General features: G+C 33.6%; 1 non-coding gene across 1 annotated transcript; it reads left to right on the top strand.

Annotated features, from left to right (window-relative positions):
• Window positions 1–8,333: 8,333 nt before the first annotated feature.
• On the top strand, window positions 8,334–8,475 carry LOC126028945 (U4 spliceosomal RNA). The gene has a single exon (XR_007502616.1). It is a non-coding gene; the product is annotated as a U4 spliceosomal RNA (small nuclear RNA).
• Window positions 8,476–9,297: the final 822 nt, after the last annotated feature.

Raw genomic sequence — 9,297 nt, 5'->3', positions numbered from 1 at the left:
CAGCAACGTTCAGGAGTTACTCCTGGCTTTATGCTCAGAAATCGCTCCTGGTAAGCTTGAGGGACCATATGGGATACCGAGATTCGAACCAATGACCTTCTGCACACAAGCCAAACTCCTTACCTCCATGCTATCTTTCTGGCCCCAGCATATACATTTTAAGGTTTGTTATAGATCAAAAAAATAATTGCATTCCTCCTTTTCAAGCCTTTCTTTCATTAGAAAAGCAGAAAGGATTTAGTGAATTATAGCAAGACAAAAGCTATTAGAGATTTAAAGATTAAGTTTGGAAATCCATTTGTCTCTTTTAAATATGAAGAACTTAAATAAAGGTATTAATTAAAATAAATATGAAGAGTTACAGTACAGTTGAATGCAAAGAAGCTGCCAGCCATAAAGATTCAGTCAAGTTAAATTGAAAAAGAGCTAGTTAGTCTTTGCCAGGCAATGTTTAAATGTAAGATGATCCATCATCTCATTCTTCTATCCTGGTGTGTTTATTAAGCAAGTGCTTATTATACCAAATCGCATTTCAAACTAACATTGGGCTTGACTTATAAAAGGCAAAAATTTGATTGAAGATAGTTAGCTTAAAAATACAAAAACGATATGTATTTTTATTTTTAAATAAATCGTTTATATGGGGATCAAAGAATGGTTATAAAATAAAACTTACCCCAAATGAAAATTAACTCAGAGGAAGATCTGTGAGTACATGCTCTTCCTTTCCTTCTCTCCTTAACTATGTACATAAATTTTTTTTGGGGGGGCCGCACCCGACGATGCTCAGGGGTTACTCCTGGCTGTCTGCTCAGAAATAGCTCCTGGCAGGCACAGGGGACCATATGGGACACCGGGATTCAAACCAACCACCTTTGGTCCTGGATTGGCTGCTTGCAAGGCAAACGCTGCTATGCTATCTCTCCAGGGCCATAAAAAATTTTTTTTACAGAGAGCTTACTAGAAATTTTTTTTAGTTAGAGGGAACAGGTAGAAAGAAAAAAGGCAGAAACAGGCCTTTTATGCTTTTGACCTAAGAGTCAGGTTTGGAAGCTTATTACAGTCATGATTTGTTGACCACAGAATAAGTAGATCACAGATATTGATATTTAAACACTTAATAAAATTCACATCCTTGGTATCTAGTGGAACAAGTATCAATGTTTACAATTATTAATGTTTATAATATCTGAGGAAATATGCTGACTAGATAATATGAAGTAAAAAGGATGATTTGAATGATTTATATCACCAGTTGAACTTGAGGTTTCAGGCAATATAGACACTGCATTTTATTTGATCTGGATATCAAATGTCTCCTCACTTTAAAATTTTAACACTGGCTTTTTGGCGGTAAAAGGGTCTAAATTGTCTCTGTAAGTCTTTCTACTCATTATTTAAATGGACTTTGTTGTATAATAGCCTTATCCAGAGATGTTATTCTACAGACTTCTTGGTTTCTTGGTATTTATAAACTTCCTTAGGGTTAATCATATTTATCTCAAAAGACTTTCTAAGAAACAAAATATTATGTAGTTCTGGGATGTGAAGACCTCACTGAAGATATTTACAGTTTTAAATAGCATTACCTCATATATTTTATTGAATTTTATGAAATTAATTTCAACTTGTTCTACTGGAAAACTTACAGAAATTTTGTTTTGAGAAGGTAAGTCAAAACACAAATCAAACTTAACGGATATGAGCAAAATTTCATCTAAAAGTATCTTTGAATATTGCAACATGATTAATAACTCCAAGTTGAACCTTTTTCTTTTTCTTAGCTAGAACATGTACTCTTCAGCACATGCACATTGATATTGGTGTCATTGCTTCTAATGTGTTTGTTGCCTCTGTAAATCTGATGAGGAACTGTTTTAAAGCCGGGAACCTGTTGTCAGACTTTCCATAATAATACATGTTGATGAAAAAAATGAATGTATTTAAGGAAAATGTGAACTTATACCATTGGAAATTTTCACACGTTGTGTTAACTTACCCAGGAATGGAAACAAAGTTAGAGAAAGAGTAATATAAAGAAAATAGGCAAGTGTTTCCCAAGGTGAAGGACTGAGGTTCTATTTTGATTCATCTATTTTGATGAGTCAGGGTGGGGAGGAGAGATTTCAGCACAGCTGTTCACAGAAGCTCCACTCTATCTCCCCAGGGACATCTTCCAGGATGGTCTAGTTGTAGTTTTCTTCCCAGAGGTGTTTGTCTTCAGAAACTTCACTGCTCCAAACTATGGCCAATCTCTTGATATCCTGGAGAACTTTCCACTTACTGAACAGAACTATCTAATTCAAGGAGTTATCAGATTTATTGTCCAGAATTCCTTAGCAAAACTTAGAGGACAGATCATTCTCCTATTTGGCCTTTTTCAATGATATGATTAAATAAACACATACTTTCATTCTTGGACTCACAAGCTGGATATTCTTTGAAACTCCAGTTACGTATACTTAATGGAATAAGTTGACCCCATGAAAGCTCAGGCTTACAACTTTGGGAGGAGGTTTATCATAAGCTTAATTTATTTTCCCATACTTAAAACTAATTTAAAACTAAATATAGCTGCATTGCCTCTACTGAACTTAGAAGGGGAGACAGGTTGCTAAGAAGCAGGCATTATTATCATGCTGCTAGAGAACATCCACTGTAAATGCTCCAGTATTTCAGCAAAGAGTCTGTTACTTGGGAGTTATAAAATAGCATTTGTCATACGTGCAATGTCTCTTGTTTCACCAAGGCAATATATACTTACTCACTCTTTGAAACACAAACACAAATTTAATATTTTCAAATATTCAATTTGATATGCAATAATTTGGCAAGATTTTAAACTCTCAACTGATTTGGTAATTTATGTGTTGATTGGTCCCATTTTAAAATTTCTATTTTATTGTTAAAAATTTCCATTTAACATGACAGAATTCAATTGACTTTACCAATGGAAATTGATTACCAACAATTTCAAGCCACCAACAAAACTATGATTAGAAGCCTGAACATGAATCCTTCCCACCCTTATTCCTACCACATATTTAAGAGTTGATTCATGGAAAAAAAAGAAAAAAAATCATATCATGAATGAGGAGAAGCTTTGTCTTTCAATGCCTAAAGGTCTGTGCTAGTTTGACAATAAAGCTTTTGCTTTAAGCACTGAGCTCAAATTTATATTTCAACTATACATATTCCTCATTGTATTCTGTGCTTGTAAAATAAATACAAAAATAATCGCAAAAAGGTATCATAATATATTTATATAAAGTATATAATATGTTTATATGATTTTAATAGCTGAGTTTACTGTTTGGTGTACACATTTAAATAATTTTATTTCTCAGTCAGATTTGTATGTCAATATCCCTACCTACATTGTAATAGTTCAGTTACTAGGCCATCTAATTTAGTACTTATAAAAAACTGTGAGGAGATATTCTTAATACCATATGTAAATTTTAGATAAAAAATGAAGTATAAAGAAGTTAATTCATTTTTCCAAAGCTCACAAAATACTGAGGATTAAGGACCTGATATACTTAGGATGATTAACCACTGCAATAAAAGCAATATATGAAGTCAACCTCCTTCACAGTCCAGTCAGAGCTATATGCTAGCCCACAAAACCTCTTTTAAGGCTGGAAAGATAACTCCAGTGGTAGAGTCTGGGAACTAGTAAGACTGGCTTTGAGTATGTTTCAGTACCCTATGCCACCCAAACCAGAATCACTTATGGCATTCAAGCACAATGGGTGTGAACTCTATAAATTATTTTATTTATTTAAAAATTTTTATTTGGGGGCTGGAGTATAGTACATTGGGTAAGGTGCTTGCCTTGCATGTGTCAACTCATGTTTGATCTTGGATCCCATTTGGTTTCCCAAGCACACCAGGAAAGATCCCTGTACACAGAATCAGGAATAACCCCTGAGCACTACTGTGTATAGCACTAAACACTGTCCAGAGTGATCCCCGAGTACAGAACTGGAGTAAGCACTGAACACTGCAGACATGGCCCCAAAACTAAAGTCGAACAAGCCAAATTATTTTTCTTCACTAAAAAAGCAAAATAGGCCCCCAAAGACCCCTTTTCTTAAAATAAAAATTGAACTAACATTAGTACTAATGAGTCAACATTAATATTTCTAGAAAAATTTTTTTCTAATTCTAGAGTTTCTACTATTGGCTTGGTTACTAGCACTATTTTGTAGGCATTCATAGTATGTAACACTTGGCCTCATATTGGCAATATGACACTAGGAGCTATTATTTAAATTATACAAGTCCCTTTCATATTGTTATAGTGTAAATGGTTTCCAAATTTCTAACTCTATTTTTTATTTTTTAGCAAGCAAGAGGTACTAGGAGATTAAACATTACAATTTAAAAGTAAAGAAAGTGAGAACTAAATGACTTTTGAAAATATCTCAGTCAGCTATTTGTAGAACTAGTAAGAAACCCAGACAAGGCCCACATAGGAGTTTTCTGCAGTTAGATACTGCATGGCTGTTTACATGTATTACCAGACCCATCAAACTGGGCAGGAAAAAGGTGGAACCAGAAATACTTTCATTGCCTTGGGAGGTCAAAGACCAGGCTAAGTTACATGTCACTTATCAATTTGGATCCATGACATTCCAGATGCTTTCTGAAAGTCACTCTTGTATCTCTCCTGTGATTCACCTGTCTCTGTTCCAGGACTTCAGTAAGTTTAGAGGGTTTTTTTTTTTTCCATCAATCAAATACAGCAACTTCTCAGTGTCATCAATAGGTTCTTGGTAAATTCACTTCTAATGTATAATAAATTATGTCCTTTTATAATATTTTGTTCAATGTCAGTGGGAATTTCTTTTCTGTCATCAATATTATAATAAAACATTGAACAAAACTAAACAAAACTGCATAGCCTCTTCTGCCCATGCATCTATTTAACCTCAGGTTGTGTAAGCACACATAGACACAATCTCACCTGTAATTTTTGTTTTAATAACAAAGACTAGAAGTCCAAATAATATTTGGGTTGCTTTTCAGCAGCATAAAGCAGATATAAGGGTGACCTGCAGGTTTGTTCTCTAGGAAATACACTTGTGTCTCAGAATCAGGCCACATTAAACAGTATGTTTGTGTTTTATCTTCACTGCTTTTGTGTATCCATTAATAATATGTGTCATAGAAAAAATTAAGAAAGCTCATGAAGCTGCTCTGTGTAGAATCAAATTGGATGTAATTTAGTGTTTTCAGTGATGGCAAATCAACACCAGCCTAACATTCAAGGACTGATACATATCGTTTCCCTTGTGTGCTTAACCATCTCCCTGATTTTGGTAAGCAAAACTGCAGTGTAAACATGAGAATTTTATTTCTTCCATTTTGGGAATAAGGGTCCATACTTGGAGGTGATAGGTGGCATTTTGCGCCAAAGATTGACCCAAGGAAAAATTTAGGTTTGTGCTCTACCATTTGAATCTATCCTGGTACATATTGTTTCTACTTTAATAATTAGCTTGTATATTATCATGTCTTTCCTGCTTTTACTATATGTTGTTGTTATTTGGTGTGATGCAGTAGGTTACTTTTTGAGCCTGAAAGTTTTGGGTCACAAATGGCAGTGCTTAGGGCTCTTCTAGCACTGTGCTCCATTTGGAGTCCTTGTGCTAGGGACTGAACCCTTGCCTTCTGCATGCAATGCATATGCCTAGCCCTTTGAGCTCTCTCACCACCTACTGGTAATTATTTACTTTAAGCATTTTCAACTTATGAAAGGTGTACAAGAAAACTATTCTCAGATAGCAGTAGGAACCTGTAAAGACTTTTGGGAATTTTTTTCTGCCACTTTTTATATTATTGTGCTTTGTAATGGAAACACTCTCTTGGACAATTAACTCAAGCCTACATCTCACAAATCACATCTCAGATTTATTAGTCAATGCTTTTGGGCTTAAAACACTGTAAAATAGTTGTGGTTTAAAATGTTTCACATACCAATTCTGAAAATTGGTGTCTTGAAATGACAAGTTTATTTTTTAATGATTTATGGTGGACAAGATTTTTCAACATATTCATATTAAATTTATTTTTCCATACACTCAGGATATAAAAAGATTTGGTGTTTCAGTAAAATACTATAATTAATTCAATAGAAAAAGAACTCAAATACATATTTTTCTTTTCTGTATGCATAAGCATCTTCTCTAGCTTCTGCTTCTTACAATATTGCTTATTTTATTTTGACTTTAACCCTTGAAAAGAGTAAAAGAATGATCTGGCTTGGTATGTTCATAAGTTTAGCACTGGGAATCAAGTTAATTTTTTTAGACTCCATGTTAAATTTACTTTGCTCAGTGCATAACATATTTTTTAAAAGTCTCTTTTGTTACTGCCCTCAGGTCTCCTGAGAGCATAAGCCATTAGGTTAGGAATACTGAATGAGTTTGCCACATTTTTCCATTTATTTCCATCAGGATAGCTCCACCCCAGAGTGACCTTGGAAAAGTATTTTTTTCCATCCTAATATTCAGATATATATACATATAATACAGAGCAGCTGCATTTGTTATAAATATCCTGTAAGGAAGATAAAATGCTGCATTGTTAATCCTGTGACCAGAAAGCCAGGAAAGAAAGTTTTTGTGACCTTTTGAAAATGAAGAATGTTCTGATTACAGTAAGGATTCCTGAGTAATAAAGCAGAGGTAACACTTCTCATGTGAGGGATCAAAATACTCTGAATAGCCTAAAGCTAGTCATCACTTGTTATGGTGCTCTTACTCTGAATGGGAGAGACCCAGAGTGGGAGGTTGAACAAGGAGCAGCAATTGGAGAAGGTAAAACAAAAATAGAGTGAAGAATAAAATGAAGAAACAAACAAACAAAAAAAAAGGGCAGGCTTTGGGAGGCCCTTGTGGTACTTATTGGCAGCTCTGTGCTCCAATTCACTATAGTGGAGGGCAAGAGGCTATTTCAGTCATTCCTGTTTTAGAGAAGGGGGGTCATAGAGTTGCCCTGTAGAAGAGGCAGTAACTGGAAATGTGAATCAATAATCCTGTCATTTTCTCTCTCACCATTCTCCAGTGACTCACAGTTCATTATGCCACATGGGACTCATTTGTGTTCACTCTACTGGTTTCTTCCTCTGTAAGCTCAGGCTATATATCTTCTGCCATGGGCATTATCCATGCTGCTTTTTAGTTGAGAAGATCCCCACTAAAGCCCCCCCTCTTTACTTTTATCTCCCAACTTCCTTTACATTCATCTGAAATACTTTTATTTTTTATTTCAGTATCTCATTTATTTCATAACTGTAATTTCAATGGTACGAGTCATCATGCTAGGTACTTGACCATTTCACACCTAAATCATTTTTTTCCTGTAGTAGTCAAAGAAGTTTGACTAATTTGCCCTGCATCCATTTTCACCCCTTCTGTCTCCCGAAACAGTTAATGATTCACCCTGCTTTACAGAATCAACATCTATGGACAGAATGATAACATAATAATGTACACTCTCAGTAAGCTCCCTAAGAGAAACTGAGGAGATAAGAGGGACATAGGCAGAATTTTGACTATTGCTGTGTACCTTATATTTTTCACATTGCCTATTTATTATTGCCATGGCCATGTAAAACTTTTGTAAGAGATTTAGTTGTGTAAGTATATATTGGCACACATGAGTGTATATGTAGACATATTTGCACAACTAATTGGCACATATATACACAAGTGTATATATATATATATATACATACATAAGTTTAGGATGACCCTTATGAAAACTTCAAGCTAGGCATTTGAGCAATGATTTGAGCATATGCCTGCTTTCAATTTCTAAGCTCTCCAACAAGGTAAAATATAATTATATTTTTATTTATAGAATATATTTTATATATTTATTTATATTAATATATTTATACTTATATATTTATATAATATATAAAATATATTTTACATTTATAGAATTTACCTCTTCCTGTCTGAAATGTCAGGTTTTTTGTAGATGTTCAATATAAACTTCCGTGGATAATAAAATAGGCAAAAAGTTATATGGTCATACATTACATGGTATATTTTAAAAAGTCCTTAAATAAGTGGGTTAATAAGAAATAAAGAAATAAAGAAATAGTCAAATGATTTAATGGACCACAGGATGACCACAGATCAACATTAGCATTTTGCTTTATATCTGAAACTAAAGCAATTTGGAAGGTATCCAAAAACCTATTGCATACAGAAATACTAATGTGACTGTCTCCTTTGAATCTGAAGTATTCATTTATGAATTCTCAAAACTAAAGAAAAAATGTGAGTAGTTGATGATAATTAAGAATAGAACCAAGCTTTGCACAGTGGCAGTATCGTAGCCAATGAGGTTTATCCGAGGCGCAACTATTGCTAATTGAAAAAAAAAAGAATAGAATCAAAACGTTTATTTATACTTTGCAGGTGAAAATGTAAAAACAATGTCTTCCCTTTGGAAAATAATTTCATAGAATCTTCAAAATGTAAACACAGGAGAACCATATGACCCAGTATCCATTTTAGGAAATATATTTAAAAGAATAGAAAATATAAATCTATATAAAATTGTGTACAGGAATGTTCATATTTCTTCTGTTGTGTAAGTTGCTAGATAAAAGCCATGCTGATTGCATTTATTTGAAATATTTACTATTGTCAAACCCACAGAGTCAGAAAGTGGGATAGTCAGAGGTTTGGAGGAAGGGAATAGGAAGGGGTTTCTATGGATATGGAATTCTCAAAATAGAGTGGTGATGGTTATACAATTATGTTAGTGTCCTAGGATCAACTGAATTTTATGGCATTTAAATTATGTTTTAATATATTTTTCTGATTTTTTAATTAAAAAAGGTAAACGAGAGAAAATGGGTAGAAGGAACTAAGGAAAGTTTTATTCTTAGTTTATTCTTAAACTTTATTCTTAGAAATCTTTTACAAAGTGCTATCTTTTTAGGTATAATTGACTTTCTGAACATTTTTAAAATAAAGAAATAAAAATTAGTTGAGGATATTAGAAGATAGAGATTATAAAGTTAACTTAAGAAACTTACTTTGGTTTACGTTGTGTAAAGAAAGTAAAATCACGTTAAGCAAGCTGCTTCTACATATGTAAGAAACATGACTACATAGAGCATACATGGCCTGATAAATAATTTTAAAACTTCATAAGCTTTTTATCATAAGCTATTTTTAAAAATTGAAGTGATATCACCCTTATATTTTTCCATTTCATTTGGGTTCATACCAGCTAGGCCCTTTTTTCCCACCAGTGCTCCTCACT

The sequence above is a fragment of the Suncus etruscus genome, chromosome 14 (assembly GCF_024139225.1).
Source record: "Suncus etruscus isolate mSunEtr1 chromosome 14, mSunEtr1.pri.cur, whole genome shotgun sequence".
In the NCBI taxonomy this organism is placed as follows: domain Eukaryota; kingdom Metazoa; phylum Chordata; class Mammalia; order Eulipotyphla; family Soricidae; genus Suncus; species Suncus etruscus.
Note: the sequence above shows the minus strand (reverse complement) of the source record. Positions and strands in the feature narration are given on the sequence as shown.